General features: G+C 38.0%; 1 long non-coding RNA gene across 1 annotated transcript in view; it reads left to right on the top strand.

Annotated features, from left to right (window-relative positions):
* Positions 1-16,076, top strand: part of LOC116591342 — a 62,028-nt gene that overhangs the window by 31,688 nt on the left and 14,264 nt on the right. The window contains exons 3-4 of the long non-coding RNA XR_004285967.1: positions 13,200-13,275; positions 14,536-14,582. This is a non-coding gene — a long non-coding RNA (uncharacterized LOC116591342). The remainder of the gene's footprint in view (positions 1-13,199; positions 13,276-14,535; positions 14,583-16,076) is intronic.

The raw sequence follows: 16,076 nt of genomic DNA, 5'->3' as shown, positions 1-16,076 counted from the left end.
AACACTGCAACAAACAAAGAGTTTGATTAGCACAGAGTAGTCAAATTTACGAGCAAAGTCAGAAAGATGCAAGACAAAATACACCATACTCTACACTGTGTCCTTGCTCTATACCAAAGGTCAATAATATTATGAGAAATAACCAGTTTTTATAAAGCTCATACAGAAGTATTTTACTTACAACACAAATAAATAAGAGTAAAACAAACTGCACATTGAGATGCAACACTTTTACGAAGAAATAATAAATCTTTACTTTAAAACATAAAACACGATCTTGAATAGAGAGAGATCACGTTCCTAAAAAAAAAAAAAAAATAGTAGTGTGGAAAAGATTTCACTAATCTTCAAATCTATATAAATACAGTACAATTAAGTTTTTTTTTGTTTTTGTTTTTGTGATTTTGCTTTAATGATTTTAATTTGCATTCACATCAATTTTTTTTAATTAAAAAAAATTTTTTTATAAACATATAATGTATTATTAGCCCCAGGGGTACAGGTCTGTGAATCCCCATGTTTACATACTTCACAGCACTCACCATAGCACATACCCTCCCCAGTGTCCATAACCCCACCTACAATTAAGTTTTTTATCATCCAATAAAAACTGGATTTATGGCTTTCCCTAAAATATAAGCTTTACAGAGTTCCTAAAATTTAATTGGGAGGTCCTGGGTAGACTTCAATAACTGATCTGAGAAGCAACAGAAAACTTCACAAAACTGCCAATTTCAAAAGATATGCATTAACAGATCATAGTTATACAAAATGAGCCATGATTTCTATTATAACGACCATTCCTCCCCCAGCCCCCACAGAACACTGAAAACCACAAATCCAACGAGTTCATATTCCATGTAATAACTTGAGATATAGCTACTGTTCACTCTATGTTGAGAAGCCATAGATCTTTTTTTCAATAGTAGGTGGTAGTTCTGCTGTGAGCCAAGCCAACCTAGTAAGTTTAACATAATGCCAGTGGCAATCCCAAGTTAATTTTTTAAGTTGAAAAAAAAGAATGCTCCTAAAGTTAATCTGGAAAGAGTAAATATATATGTTCTAAAGAAAAATCATAATGGGCTATTTGCCTTACCTGTTAAATTTAAAAGTAGTCTGTAAAGATATCATAAATGAAATGTTCAGTCCCAGCACCAGACAAAGGAACAAAACGAAAAGTACAGAAACAAACTCATAAGAAAATGTAGGATTTGATGAAGCATTGAAGGTAATGATATTTGTTCATAAAATAGTGTTGGAATAGGCAAGTACAAATTCAGGGAATAAAATCTTTTATATCTGTTCCTCATACCATAACCAAAAAATGTATTAAAGTAATAAACACTACACATTTCGGAAATACAAACAAAACACAGGTAAATTTTTAGAGGAATGTATGCCAAATATTCTGATGGAAGTTTTTCCTAAGCGTAGATGATCAGAGACAGCAAAGAGAATACAGTGAAAAGCTATAAATTACCAGACCCTCAGACCTCTGTAAGAAACCTCAGGATTAATCCTTACAGGAGACATCTCACAGCTTTTTTCCTTTCCTAGAGCATGATAATTTGAAATTTTCATCAGCCCTTTAAAATACATATCAAATTATCTGGCAAAATGAGTATTTGGTGTTAGAAGTGAGGATAACAGTTGCCCATGGTGGGGGAATAGTGACAGGAGAGAAGGAGAAGAGGGGTGCCTGGGTGGCTCAGTGGGTTAAAGCCTCTGCCTTCAGCTCAGGTCATGATCTCAGGGCCCTGGGATCAAGCCCCGCATCGGGCTCTCTGCTCAGCAGGGAGCCTGCTTCCTCTTCTCTCTCTGCCTGCCTCTCTGCCTACTTGTGATCTCTGTCAAATAAATAAAATCTTTTAAAAATAAAAAAAATAAAAAAAAACAAGGAGAAAAAGAGAAGAAAGAAAGAGAGAGAGAAAGGCAGGAAGGGTGGAAGAAAGGGAGGAAACTCTTCTTTAATATTTAGAAATCGTTCTGCTTTTTTCATCTTGAACCCATATTTCCGTTTTACTTCCAGCACTAAATTGCAAGCTAATATGATATCATTTTATGATTAAAGATTTTTTTTATTGCACCCCCTTCTTAATTCTGTCACAAAATATGTATATGCTCTAAAATTTTACATTTTATTATAGAAACCTTTGCTAAACCATATTTCTTTTGGATTAAGTTGTGTTACAATTGTTATTAGTACATAATTTATCTTAGTAAAAACATTACAAATCTAAAAGCAATTTTCACATGAAATTAAATATTTTTAGAATGCATATTTTAATGAGATTAATAAAGCTATTTTTAATTACTGAACTTAACCATGGATACCTATGAATTATTGCTAGAATATGACAGTTTGCAATCAATCTTACTGATACTTTTCATTTTATTATCTGAAATAATAAAGAAACATTGATATGTATGTTGATTAAAATGAAAAATGTTTAACAACGTCACCTCATTCTCTGAACTCTTAAGAATTACATGCCAAAATAAAATAGTGTATAATCAAAATTATTATTAATTATAAATCAGTTGGCAAATGGATTAGTTAATACATCTGATTTGTGGAAAGCAAAGAACATGAAACAACCTTTTTTGGCTTTTTTTTCCCTCTTTTAAACAGGTATTAGTATCATTCCTTGTTTTGATCTGGGGGAAATTTGATGCTTAATTTTAGGTGTCAGCTTGACTCAGTTAAGGGATGCCCAGATAGCTGATAAAACATTCTGGGTATCTTTGAGGTGTTTTTCAGAAGAGATTAGCCTTTGAACTGGTAAACAGAGTAAAGATTGCCCTCAACATCCCAGGTAGGGATCATCCAATTCTGAGGACCTTCATGAATAGAACAAAAAGGCAGAGGAAGAGAAAATTTGCTCTCTTTGCTGGAGCTGAAACATAACATCTCCTGCCCTCAGGTACAGCTTTTCAGGTTCTGGGGCCATGAGACTTGGACTGGGACTTACACTACAGTTCCCTGGTTCTTGGGCCTTCAGACTCTGACTGAATTACATCACAGGCTTTCCTGGGTCTCTAGCTTGTTGATGGCAGATAGTGGGCTTCTCAGCCTCCATGATCATGTAAGCCAATGTCTATGATTAATCTTTTACATATATCTATGTATAAATTATTGACTATGCTTTTCCGGCGAACCCTGACAATACACCATTACTAAAAAAACCTGCACTGAAAACCATCCTAAAATGAGGGGAACATGAGTGACTCGGTCAGTTGGGAATCTGACTTGGTTTCAGCCCAGGTTGTGATATCAAGATCCTGACATGGAGCGCACGTTGGGCTTCATGCTCAGTATAGGGTCTGCTTAAGATTCTCTCTCCCTCTCCCCCACCCTGCAACCCCTCCTTTCTAATAAATAATGTTTTTAAAAAAATCATCATAAAATGATTAGAATTTATGCACTTGGTTAAATTCTTTAACCATGCACATTGGGTGAGTTAGGTGGGGGAATAACCAGCAAAAGACACTGACAACCAGAAACAATAACATAAACAAACCTTTTATTACATTAGGAATTGTATATCCATTTGAATCCAACACTTAATGGAATTTTGAACTATGAAACACTAGAAGCATTCCAGTTAGAATCTGAAACATGTTATCACTAACATTTCTCAGTTTTGTAACGGAAGTTCCTGCCAGTGGAATCTCACAAAAAGAAAAAAGTGGAGAGGCATTAATACTGGAAAGAAGCAATCAAAATTATTATCATTGCAAGCTATATGATTCCTCACTTGCTGATAAATTTAAGACCATTAAAAAAAAAGGAATTAAGAAAGAAAAATAGACCTAATAACCAATTTCAGCTGGTTATCAAATAAAGTGATTAGCATTTGAATCAATAGACCAAGTAAAGAAGATTACTCTCACCAATCAGTTGGGCATCATCCAATTCACTGAGGACCTGAATAGCACAAAAAAGTCAGAGAAAGGGTAAATTCGTCCTCTGCTCCAGCAGGGACATCCATCTTCTCCTGACCTCATATTGGGTGCTCCTGGCCTTGGGCCTCAGTCTTGGTCTGGGACTTACACCATTGGCTCCCTGATTCTCAGACTTCAACTCTTAGAGTGGAACTATCCACCAGCTATGGCAGGCCTCCCTCATGTTGACAACAGAATCTGAGACTTCTCAGACTCCAGTCATGTGAGTCAATTCCTTATAATAAAACTGTCTCATTTCTATTTCTCTGTACTATATTTCTCTGAACATATAGATATCCTACCAGTTGTTTCTCTGAGGAACCCTCACTAACACAGGAGGGAAACCCAAAGATGCTTTATCCAGATTTTGCAAAGGCAATTTACCGTACTTGTTATTATTTCCCTTCGATGCATCCTGTTTAACCTGACATGCTAAGAAAGGGCTCCTTTATATTGGGTAACTTCTGTGTGCCCCTCTGAATTTATTCCCTCGCCTTTGCTCTGCTCTCTGCTCCGTTGTATCACGTATTTGGTGGGCTTTCGTGCCTGCTAATTTCTCTCTGCTTCGGTTAATAGGAAGCCCTAGCAAATTATCTAAAAGAGAAAAGTGAGTGAAGTCAGGGTGTTTATTCTCCAGGATCCTTCCCTTCAAGGCTGCCCAGACTGTGTCCCTAGCCAAAGGTCAATGCTCATTTCCAAAGGGCCTTGTCTACAAGATTAACTCTCCTTCCAGGTTCCAATAAGCTCTCTCTTCTTTTGTCCCTTTGGTTAAGTGCTGGTGACAGCTTCACTGCTGCCTGTCCCTAGTTCCCATTTTACTCCCGCAGTTCCTCTGTAACTCCAGTGCTCCCCTTTAATTAGTCCCTTTGTGAATCAACGATCCTCAAAAACTCTAAATTCCATGTCATCTTTTGAGATCTTGAGTTATCGATACAGAGTTGAAGAAATGAAGATATTTTAATTATGTTACAATTTTACTAACTTAGTATTTTAAAATGTTCTTGAACTTTAAAGATACTTTTGTCAAGATATATTGGAACTGCAAACATTATTAAATGCATACAGTATTAAATTTGAAATAAGGTTATGCAATGTATATAGCCAAAATTAGTCATTTACAAAGTTAAGAACATGATAAAATAAATAATTTCCTTTGATAAACTTGTGTGGGTACATATATTATTGGCTTTTATTTATTTATTTATTTATTTAGGGCTTTTAGAATGACTAAATAAGCATCAAGAAAAAAAATCAGAAACAAATCCATTTAGTTTGTTATAATCATTACCAAATTTTCTCATTTATTTAACGAAAGAAACAATGATCTATTATTAAAACCAATAGATCTGATAGTCAGAATACAATTTAATTTTTGCAAATTAGAGGTAAAAAAATTAAATCTTTTATAAGTGTTAATAAGATGAGAGTTGGTTGTGATTGGAGATATAGCTATTGATATGATTTAATAAAATGGGTTTTAACTTCCTTATTAAATAAGCAGAAACTACAAATCAGAAATCTCTCTCTCACACACACACATTTTATATTAAAACTTATACCTTGAAAAATTTGTTATACAACATCTCAGATACATTTACGTTGATTCTACAGTTTGAAAATGCTTTCATTATGAGGAAGAGTACTGAGAATAGCTTATTAAAAATTGCTTATGATTAAAAACCTAGGATCAGAGAGGATCAAAGATAGTGGTAGCATTCAGTAATTTCTTTGTCTTTTCTTGGGCTCACAGAACTCTCCCTTAAGTATGATGAATTCCTTACTAGTAGCCAAGGGTTGGAAGAGGTGATGTTATTAAAGGAAATTTGTCATCATACAAACCATCCCATTCTGCCATATATCAGATCCATTACATTGTATAAGAGGTCAAATGTCCCCTTGCAATGAGCATGTTTTGTATGCTTCACATACTTCATTCTTAAAAGACATATTTATGATAGAAGAAGACAGTAAGCCCTGTGGGTTTGGGGTGCATTAATTAAATCATTAAAAGTAGTCATTTTTTTGGTATCGAGTTTTTATCTAAATTCTAGTTAGTTGACATGTAGTGCAACATTGGTTCAGGAGTGGAATGCAGTGATTCATCACTTACGCAGAACACCCAGTGCTCATCGCAAGTACCCTCCTCAATACCCATCACCCATCTAGCCCATCCCCTGCGCACCTCTCTCCATCAACCCTCAGTTTGTTTTCTATAGCTAAGAGTCTCTTATGGTTTGCCTAAAAGTAGTCACTTTTATTTGATGTCCTGAAGACTGTCAAACAATACATTTTTGTGGTTAAGTAAACTCAAAGATCTAAAAGTTCATTTTCTTAAAACTATCTTACAGATTGTATTTGAAATGTGTGTAACAAAAGATTTGACCTTAACCAAATAGAGGTCTGACCTCCACCTTTAGCTATTAGTCAGTAGAAGCTGATCTCCAGACCCTTAGAATGTCCTCCCCAATAAAAGTATCTTTATTTACTTGGAGAGCTTTGGCACTAGACATCTAACAATGTCAATTATGCTAAGGACTTTGGGCCTTATGGTATCCACTCTGACCCAAGGAGCTTGAGACTAAGTGGGAAGTCAAACTTCAGTTCAGTTCAGTTCAGTTACAGGAGCTTCAGTAAAAACTGGATACTATGGCTCGCATGAGCTAACCTGGTTGGCAATATTCTGCTTATGCTATTGCATTTTGATGCCAGGAGGGTAGTATATCCTAAAGAAAATGAAACCTTCGTGTTTGGAGCCCTCCTTGACTCTGTCCTATCTTTCTCTTCCCGTGGCTGATTTTATTTTATTATTTTATTTCATTTTATTTTAGGTTTTTTTTTTTAAGATTTTATTTATTTATTTGACAGAGAGAGAGCACAAGCAGGGGAAGCAGGGGGAGTGGCAGAGGGAGAAGCAGGCTCCTTGCTGAGCAGGGAGCCTCATGTAGGGCTCAATCCCAGAGCTCTGGGATCATGATCTGAGACGAAGGCAGTTGCTTAACTGACTGAACCACCTGGGGGCCCCACCTTGGCTGATTTTACTCTATATTCTTTCTCTGGAATAACTGTGTATATAGCTTTCAGTAAGTTCTATGGGTCCTTCTAGTAGTTTAGTAAACCTAAGTGTGGTTTTAAGAAACCCCAAACTTGTGATTGGTATTGAGTAAGGACAGTCTTGTGGACTATGCTTCCTAGCTTCACAGGAAATATTTCACATATTCCCCCCTTACAAGTACTGCCTTTAATGACATTGTACTATAGGACTTTCAATGCATGAAAATTCATGGCTAACATAGATCCTTAACATGATGTTAAAAAAGTAATAATGAAGAGTCCCTAGGTGGGTCAGTGAGTTAAGTGTTCAACTCTTGATTTCAGCTCAGGTCCTGGTCTCGGGGTTATGAGATTAAGCCCCCTGTGGGTGCTCCGTGCTGGGTGTGGAGCCTGCTTAAGATTCTCTCTCTCTCCCAGCCTCTACCCCTTTCTCCCTCTCTCTATACATACATACACACATACATACATACTGTATTGAGATGTCCAGCTACCAAGAGATCATAGGAGGTAAAAGGATTCTCTTAGAGTGTTGTTCCCAAAGGTACCAGTTCCTGGAGAAAAGAGGAAACACTGGGTCAGAGAGGATCCTGCTGGCAACTATAGCTGTAACTTGTGCTGCTGGTATTTATTGACTGGGGCATCCCCCAGGAGGATGACAAGCTAGAGAGACATGGTAGACTGGAGGAACCTGCTGATGTCCATCATCCCAAAGTGTAAAACAATGAACATCTGGGGAAAAGGCTAAAGGTAGATCTGCGCTATGAAATATTGCTTCACAGTGGAAAGCTTGACCCTCCAGTAAGCCCGGGGTTGGAAGAATTGTAGAAAATCACCAAAACTTGAGATTGTAGCCTAACATTTAAATTTTTAATAGAAGATGTGGTCTCTTAAAAGAGCCCTTTAGTGCTATTTTCTAATTGGATTTCATATAAAATTAGAAATGCATTCATCTGGAAAATAATTTTCTCCTAAGAATTACAAAGCACTTCACACCTTATAATTAAGCCAAAGTTTAAAATTTATATATATACACCTATATGAGTATACAGATGTTTAAAAATAATTCTAATAAACTAGTAATAATATTTAAGTAACAATATGAGCTGCAATTTACATTTGGCAGAGAACCTTAAAAGTCTAGGAAAGTCAATATAAGCTTAACTAAAAAAAAAAAACAAAAGTGAACTAAGTTCCCTTTAAATTACCTCACTTGTGTGACAGAATGTAAACATGTAAAGTAGTCTTTTGTGGATCCTATTTGACTGTTTCTGCAATGATTGGTTTTTAGTAAGAACCAATTTACTTTGGGCTTTACGGGGGAATCAAAATGCTATGTCAACAATAAAAGATAGGGCTTTACCATTGTAAGAGAAGTTAAGGAAATAATGGGAGAAATACTTATTAAAGTATGTAAATTTTAAAAATGTAATATTAACTCGGGCAATGCATATTTAATCAGTTCATTGTTTTTGTTGTTGTTTTGTTTTAAAGATTTTATTTATTTGAGAGAGAGAGTGAGAAAGTGAGCACAAGCAGGGGGGAGCAGCAGAGGGAGAGGGAGAAGCAGGCTCCCTGCTTAGCAGGGAGCCTGACATAGGGCTTCAGTGCCAGGTCTTTGGGATCATGACCTGAGCCAAAGGCAGATGCTTAATCAACTGAGCCGCCCAGGAGCCCCTAACAAGTTCATTGTTTAAAAATCCTGTGACAGGGGCACCTGGGTAGCTCAGTGGGTTAAAGCCTCTGCCCTTGGCTCAGGACATGATCTCAGGGTCCTGGGATTGAGCCCTGCATCAGGCTTTCTGCTCAGCAGGGAGCCTGCCTCCCGCTCTCTCTCTGCCTGCCTCTCTGCCTACTTGTGATTTCTCTCTCTGTCAAATATATAAACAAAATCTTTTAAAAAATAAAAATAAAAATCCTGTGACAATGTATTTCTGAGTAGTATTTCTATATAGTAAGGTATATTTGTGCCCAGTGTGCCTAATAAAATGCAAAAGTACAGAAGCATACAGATGAAAGTCATCTATCAACTTATTACCCAAGAATCCCCAGTACCTTGACTGAGTGGGGAAAAAAAAATAGGCCCTGAACATAGTACTCAAGGAACCATAAGGAGACAAAGAATTGAGAATACATTGGGAACATTCAGCAATAATTGATCTCTGATTGTAAGTGCATTCTATGGGTTACACACATGCACAGAGTTTATAATGACATCTGATCAAACTGGTAAATTATATGAAGTACTATTTAGTGGCACAATCTGACTCTCCCACTCTCCAGTGGCAGGAATAAGGTTGAGGAATTTGCATTTGCAATTTTGGGAGCTTTCAGGGAAAATGATCTTTGTCTTTTGATAAAATTAAGAACTGTATAAATTTCTACGATGCGAGGGATTACAGCTATCTTTCTTGGACTTCTGGAAGTTGACGTTTTAATTGCAAGGTCATAACCAGGCATAATACATGTTTCTGAATGGGTGTAGTAGATTTTTGCAGTGTTCTCATACGTAGAGATGTAAGGCCCTGAATGACAGCAGAATGACAAAGGTGGCTCAGGAATAGCTCACCAAAAACCTTCAAGACGAGCAGCTAGTGAAGAAATGTGATCCAATATCTCCACTGGGCTCTTAAATCATTGCATTTCGGCAGGAGATTGGGGAGAGAGGGAAAGAAGAAAAGAACAATAACACAAAGACCAGAAATAATGAAGCTATAGCCATTTTAAGTGATTTTAAATAACTCCCTTTTATCAAATTTCACCTGTGTATGCAAGGCAGTGTTGTCTGACATAACAGTTGAGAAGTAACATTTATTATTGATAGCCATTCAGGCTCTTTCCAAGGGAGGCAAATCTAAGCACTTCTCCAGTGCAGCCTTATCTCTCTGAGGCAGCGGCCCTGGGAACACAGGCGCTCTGTCTGTGTTACAGACTCTGATCTTAGCAGCTGAGCAACAGCAGGTGAGAGACTCCTAACCTCTGGGGAGCTGGAGCAATCAGACAGCAAAGAAATAAATACTCGGCACAAATAACTCATTGCATCATCACTGTTTACCTATCTAGAGCTCTTTGGAAATTATGCATTATCTGTTTCAAATCATACACCTTAAGCTGCCTGATGTGTGAGGCTGTTGTGTTTGGCCAGAAGCCTGAATTTCAATGGGCTCGAGATTCTCAGTGTTTTATGAATATTGTGCCTTTGATGCTTGTTTCATTTCATTATGATGGACAATGTTCACGTTATTTAATGCATTTTACAAAATTGGCCCTGTGTGAGGAAGCGTGATGTTTGAGTGAATATTTTTGCAAAAGTAAAAGGAAGAACTGAAAAAAAATTTCGGTTTTAAATTGCATATTATTATTTGTTCAGTTGTTGTTGCCTTAATGAGCTGTTTTGTTTTTGTCTTTGCTTTTTACCTATTATTTGTTCTGTTTGTTGAAAAGAGGAGCAGGTGGTTTTTCTTCACACTTAAGTAGCCTGATAAAGCATCCAAGCTGGAACAGGGAAGGAATATAGAATCCCTTGGGACTGAGCAGTAGGTCTGTATAATTATTTCAGGTACTCATTTTACTGATGTTTGTGACATATATTGAATATTTTTAAAGGGATACAGATTACTATGTGCGACATAAAAATTCTGCTTTCTAGGTCATGAAATATTGATGAATTGGGAGAGAATAATTGTTAACTATGAGCTGGTGATGGTGAGTAAAGGATTTTTTAGTATGTTAGGACTGGTGTGTCAAGCCCTTCCCCAGCTGAATGTACATATCTCACTGGCTTCCCTCCACACACTAGCTCTGTGAACTTGGGCAAGTTCCATAATCTTTATGTTATCTCTCGGTTTCCTCATACAAAAAATATGCAAAAGGAGATTAAGCAGGACTTTTGTGAGGAGTAAATGAGATAACCCCTGTTAACAGCCTAGAATCATACCTGGAACAAGGGGAGTGCTTAAAAAATGCTAGCCATTATCTCTGCCCGAAGTCCCTTCAGCAAGTCACCAAGTAAGAAACTGACTTAGCTAAATTATAAATCCAGTCATTCTAATTCTTGGGATTTGGTCACTGGAAAAATGTTCATTTTGTTCGCTTAAGTCTTTTCTGTTATGCTGTTCATAAAATGTGGGGATAATACCTAGCATTCTGTGTTCCTTCTAGTTTTCAATGACAGTTGTTCAGGTTTTAGGGAGTATAACATGACGTTCACGAGGGAATAAATTTTGTGTTCAAACTGGGAAACATTTGGCATATGAAGAGATTTTTGAAGTCTTTTGTAGTATTGGCACACATTGCCTATTTTGGATTTAATTAAAACTTCAAAAATGTAATTTTCTTAGAAGTAGTCTCCTTAATGTCCACTCCAAATACATTATTTTTATAAATAAAACACTTGGCTTTGTAGGGTAGCCGAATATGCCACCCCAGAGTACACCACACTGGCATAAGTCTTATTCTGAGCACAAGGCAACGGAGAGGAAGTACATACAAGTGAAGCTTTCTGCTCTCCCACTATATACCCAAAGGCAGGACATAAGCTTGCAAAGGTGCCCTCCATTCCCCCTCTCTCCCAGGAAAGACAGAATTATCAGAGGCAACTGTATCATTTCTGAAGAAACGAATTAACCAGAAGTTATTTATTTATTTATTTAGCCTCTCCTTCCTTCCTTCCTCTCTTCTTCCCTCTTTCTTCCTTTTCTTCTTTCTAATCTCTAGGCCCAAAGTTGCATGCTCTCCTGGCCAAGTCAGCCCCACACCCCTGGTAGAGACAACTCTCTCTCCTTATCCACCTGAAGGCTGCACCAGAGGAATCTCCATCACAAATCTTCCTAAAATGAGCCTTTACCTAGCACTGGTTTTCCTTATACATTTGCCTTCTCACAATTTGAATCCCTAGAAACTTAAAGTCCTTTTCTTTTGTCTTCTCCCTTCTCTAAAAATGTATTATTCTTTTGTTAAAATGCTGTGGAGACCCAGTTCTCCATCCCTTCGAGTGACTCAACTCTGGCTGTTCTCACGTGTAAGCAGGATGCACACACTAATACACTTGTGTTTGTTTTTCACTTGTTAATCAGTTTCTGAGACCCTCACCAGAGATCCTAACTGGGTAGAAGGGAGAAGAATGGTTTCCTCCTCTACAGCCTTCTGGGAAAAGCCATTGTGTGTTTTTAGTTTGTTATTTTCTCAAATTAACTTTATGCAGAGTTCAAGAGAAGGTAGCTGTTACAAAATTTTAAGACGCTATAGGAATTTATTAAGGGTTTAATTGTTCACCTACTGGCTGATACTCCAGATTTAATATTTAGTGTTTTAGTTTTGCTAGCAAAACTTTGATGTTTATAAAATAGAGACTCTTTCTGTACAGAATATGTAAAACCCACTTAGCTGATATCGACTATTTATATGTCAGAATGAATGAGTGCATTCCACGAATTTCCTCAATATTTAAAGATGTGAAAAGGGAAAAGTACCATGAAAACATGAGTATCTATGGGTGGGAAAGGGGCATAATTAGGAAGTAAAGTGATATAAATACGAATCTGAAGTACTATAAAACATCTTAGCCTAGTTCATAATCCCCTAGTGTTAGCCTTTTTGTACTTAGAAGTTTGGGGAAAGGAGACCCCAGCAGCTACTGCCGAGTGACAGTGCGGGGAGGGAATGAAGTCTCATCAATTTCAGTCATTGTGGTTTAAAGAACAGACCATGGAAGTAGACCAGGACTGGGAAAACCCAGGGACAAGAAGAATTTAACTCTTTGTTTGTGTCATGCTGAGACATACCTGTGCTTGACAGGCAAAAGAAAAAATGTGCTCCCTGATACACGCTTATCCAAAATAGTACCAGATCCCACTTGTTAAACCAGTAAGAAAAAGTAAATGAAAGCTCTACAATTTAAAAAAAAAATTATAATTAGATACAAAGCCCTACATTGCCCAGTGTGGTCCTGTGCTATTGTCAACCCTCATTAGCCCACCTCAGATCATGTGACAGATCTGCAGCTCTCGTTGGAACGGGGGGGGGGGGGCGCTCATTAGAAACAACTATTCCTCCTCCATAACACAGGGTGCTGAAACAAGCAATAGCCCATCTTTATTTATAATGTGTCCACCAGAGATTTTTGCATTAATGTTTATTTGTAAAATGCTGCCTTAAAATATTATTTCTCTAATTGCTAATTTTTTTGGTGTCCCTGTGCATTTTAGGGCAAGTTGAGAGCCTCCTGTGCCTCACCCTGATCAAGGCCCAGCTGCTCACACACAGGTTTCCAGATCCACAGAGGTAAAGGTAACGGAATGGGACTAAGCAATTACATAATTTGTGACAATTATACAACAAATATACAGAGAGAATTTTATAATGTGTGATTCATGTTTTCTTTCTCTTCAACCTTTTGGTTTTTTATTCCTTTTTATTGTACTTCTACAGTGATTAGGAACCCTATTACCTTATTGATTTGAGGTACACTTACTGTATTTTTACCATATTCACAATATTAAAGAAATGTTTCTAACACTTCCCCATTAGGAATCATTATTACTGCAGGATATTGTTAGTTACTGTATGTCAGGTTAAGGAAGCTTCCTCTTATTTAGCTAAAAGTTTTCATCAGACAATTGCAAAATTTTATCAATTGCTTTTCATATGGCTACTAAGTGGTATTTCTCTGTTTTATAATATAAATTACAATAATTGGTCTTGTAATATTAACTATCCTGTCATTGTTTTTGAATTATGCTGATTAAATTTCCCTGTGTTTTATTTAGGATGTATCCTTCTAATCAACTTGTTATTTTCTTTTCTCATACCGCATCTGATATCTGTATCAATGTTACACTGTACGCAATAGGAGTTGGTAATGATGGGGTCAGGGCAGGCTGCCCTGATAAATTCTACTTTGGCATGCAGATTATTTCCAGCTGAAGACAATCAAGGCCCATCAGACTCCAAGAAGAGCCTTTACCTCCCCTTTAATTGCCTAAAAGAAATGAGATGGAGGGCCTGTACCAGGAAGAGAGCTATTATTACTAAAGATCAATTTTTTTTTTTGGAACCCAGAAAGACTTCTCTCCATCATTTCTTCTCCCATCTTCCTATAAGTTGTTTTCCTCCCCTTTGAGGTCCCAGACATCGGTCCACCAGCTTCCCCTTAGGGTGCCAGAAATGCCTCATTTGCCTGCCTGGGGGTCTAAAGAGAAGAAGGGAAAAGTTTTCCTTCCCTACAGAAAACGTTCAATCATTTTCTCTCTTCTGGAATTTTGTAGACAATTTAAATTATTTATTCCTGGGGAGCCTGGGTGGCTCAGTGGGTTAAGCTTCTGCCTTCAGCTCAGGTCATGGTCTCAGGGTCCTGGGAGGGAGTCCTGCATCAGGCTCTCTGCTCAGCAGGGAGACTACTTCCCTCTCTTTCTCTGCTGCCTCTCTGCCAACTTATGATCTCTCTCTCTCTGTCAAGTAAATAAATCTCTTTTACCACTTTAATCATTTCAAGGAAAGGATTTGTTGCTTTGTTGAGTCTCACTTTTGTGTGTCTATTTTCAGGTTTTAATGTTGCAGGTCATGCTCCCTGGGAAGCAGACTACATCCAGGTGAGATTTAGCACAGGAGGTTGATGGCGGCGTGCTCTTAGAATTACCAGCTGCAGGGGAAGGGAAAAGATAGAAAGACAAAGAAGTCGCCTTCTGCTTCTTCCATGGCAAAGGCTTCAGCTAATCCCACAGAGAGTTCTGGATGGCTTTTAGAGTTCTTCTGAGTTATTAAGACTGAGCCAGGACTTTATAGCCTGCTTTCCACAAATGTTGGATGCAGTGTGCTCCTGGGAAGTAGAAAAGACTACTAGCAAGGCACTCTACCAGGCAGCAGTGATCTAGCAGCTCATGGAGTAGTAATTTTTTGGTAGACATGTGGTGAAGTACAATATCAACTTTAGAATTTAGAATGTCCATTTTTATTTTTTTAAAAGACATTATTTTTTATTTGAGAGAAAGAGTGCACATAAGCAGGGGGTAGAGGCAGAGGGAGAGGGAAAAGCAGACTCCACACTGAGCAGGGATCCCAAGGTGGGGCTCGATCCCAGGACACCAAAATCATAACCTGAACCAGAGGCAGACGCTTAAAAGACTGAGCCACCCAGGCCTCCCAGAATGTCCACTTTCAGAATTTATTCTGCTCTAATCTACTTCCGCATGTACATTGGAAGCGAATAAGGGGCAGGCTGGGCTAGGTAGGGAGAGAGAGGTAGGAGGCTACTGGTTCAGGCTCACAAAAATAAAAAAAATGCAGAGATGTAAGGAAATCAGAGATAAGTGACAAACCAGTCCGCCCCATTCTAGGTGTCAGAGGTGGGCTCTTGTTATAATAGCTACTTTGGACCAACAAAGAATTACAAGACCCTAAAAAGGAAGTAAGCCATTAAAGGAGTTATCACCAGTCCTTACTCAATGGTGCTATCAATAGAGATGTTAAAAGGATTTAAGTCCCCTGGTTAGCACTGAATAAAAAACCAACCCTTAAAACCCTCAGTGGCAACCCTCTTGGGACCCCTCTCACTCCTGAGAGCTTTTCCTATATCCTCACTTAATAAAACTCTATTGCTTTACTCACTCCCCTTTGCAAGATTCATTCTTCCACTCCCCAAGACAAGACTCTCGCTCTCCCACTTCATAAGGAGCAGCGTTTCCATGGTTGGGGTGTGCTTTTTGTTTGTTTGTTTGTTTTTAAACATTTATTCATCTATTTGAGAAAGAGACCACACATACATTGAGGGGGTGGGCAGAAGGGAGGGAGAGGGAAAGAATCTCCAGCAGATTCCATGCTGACCTAGAGCCCTATGGAGGCTTGATCTCAGGACCCAGATATCATGACCTGAGCAGAATCCAGGAGCCATCCAGGTGCCCCCGTTTATGGTTGTTTTTTTTTTTTTTCCACACAAATTCAGGAGCGAAATGTACCACAACCGTCAACTTAGCTGCAGAGTCAGAGGCTACAACTGATACTCCACATCTCCCTCCTTGTTATGGACTGAATGTTAGCGTCTCCCCCAAATTCATACGTTGACACCCTAGTCCCAGTCTGATCGCATT

The sequence above is a fragment of the Mustela erminea genome, chromosome 5 (assembly GCF_009829155.1).
Source record: "Mustela erminea isolate mMusErm1 chromosome 5, mMusErm1.Pri, whole genome shotgun sequence".
NCBI lineage: Eukaryota > Metazoa > Chordata > Mammalia > Carnivora > Mustelidae > Mustela > Mustela erminea.
Note: the sequence above shows the minus strand (reverse complement) of the source record. Positions and strands in the feature narration are given on the sequence as shown.